At 33.2% G+C, this 1549-nt stretch overlaps 1 non-coding gene across 1 annotated transcript; it reads left to right on the forward strand.

The window, feature by feature from the left end:
- The first annotated feature begins 934 nt into the window (after positions 1 to 934).
- On the forward strand, positions 935 to 1007 carry TRNAR-CCU (transfer RNA arginine (anticodon CCU)). Its single transcript has one exon. It is a non-coding gene; the product is annotated as a tRNA-Arg (tRNA).
- Positions 1008 to 1549: the final 542 nt, after the last annotated feature.

Here is a 1549-nt window from a genome sequence, read left to right on the forward strand (position 1 = left end):
TAAATTAAAATGGCAACTTTGTAAACCAAATCTATTGGATGCAACACAAGCAGTTATTAAGGGGAAGTTTATAGCAATACAAGCTTACTTCAGGAAACAAGAAATATCTCAAATAAACACAAGCTAACCTTACACCTAAAGGAACTAGAAAAACAACAGGCAAACTCTAAAGTTAGTAGAAGGAAATAAATAATAAAGATCGCAGAAGAAATAAATGCAATGGAGACCAAAAAATTGAAAAGATCAATGAAAGTAAGAGCTGGTTCTCTGAAAAGTTTTTAAAAATTTAAAAACCTTTAGCCAGACTCATCAAGGAAGAAAGAGAGAGGGACCAAATAAATAAAATTAGAAATGAAAGATGATAACATCTTTATAACCAACACCACAAACATACAAATTATCATAAAAGATTAATACAATTATATGCCAACAAAACAAACTAGAAGAATCATACTGATTCCCAAAACTGAATCAGGAAGAAATAGAAAATATGAACAGACCAATTCAATTACCAGTAATGAAATTGAACCAGTGATTTAAAATCTCCCAATAAGGAGAAGTCCAGGACTAGAGAGCTTTACAGGTGAAGTCTACCAAACAATTAAAGAAGAGGTAACTCTTAACCTTCTCAAACTAGTCCAAAATATTGGAGAGGAAGGAATATTTCTGAACTATTCTACAAGGCCAACATCAGCTTGATACCAAAATCAGACATAAACATCACACACACAAAAAAAGTATAAGCCAATATCAGTGAAGAATATAGATGCAAAAATCCTTAACAAATATCAACATCCAATTTGAACAATATATTAAACACCATGATTAAGTGGGATTTCTACCAGGAATGCAAGAATGGTTCAATATCCACAAATCAATCAATGTGATACAACACATTAACAAAATGAGGAATAAAAACCATATGATCAGGACTTCCTTGGTGTTCTAGTGATTAAGACTCTGCACTCCTAATGCAGAGGACCTGGGTTCGATCCCTGGTCAGGGAACTAAATCCCATGTGCTGCAACTAAGAGCCTGCATGCCACAACAAAAAGATCCCACATCCTCAACTAAAGATCCCGTATGCTGCAATTAAGATTCTGCATGATGCAACTAAGACCCAGCGCAACCAAATAAGTAAATAAACAAATATGCTATAAAAAAACATATGATCATCTCAATAGATGTAGGAAAAGCTTTTGATAAAACTCAACATCCATTTATGATAAAAATTTTCCAGAAAGTGGACATAGAGAGAACATACCTCAACATAATAATGGCAATATATGGCAAAACCAAGCTGAATTCATACTCAGTGGTGAAAAATGGAAAGAATTTTCTCTAAGATCAGGGACAAGACAAGGATGCCCACTCTCACCACTTTTATTTAAGATAGTATTGGAAGTCCTAGCCACAGCAATGAGACAAAAAGAAATAAAAAGAATCTAAATAGGAAAAGAAGTTAAACTGTCAGTGTTTAGAAATGACATAATACTATATACAGAAAATCCTAAAGAGGCTACCAAAAACGTTTTAGAACTCATGAATT

The sequence above is a fragment of the Kogia breviceps genome, chromosome 6 (assembly GCF_026419965.1).
Source record: "Kogia breviceps isolate mKogBre1 chromosome 6, mKogBre1 haplotype 1, whole genome shotgun sequence".
NCBI lineage: Eukaryota > Metazoa > Chordata > Mammalia > Artiodactyla > Physeteridae > Kogia > Kogia breviceps.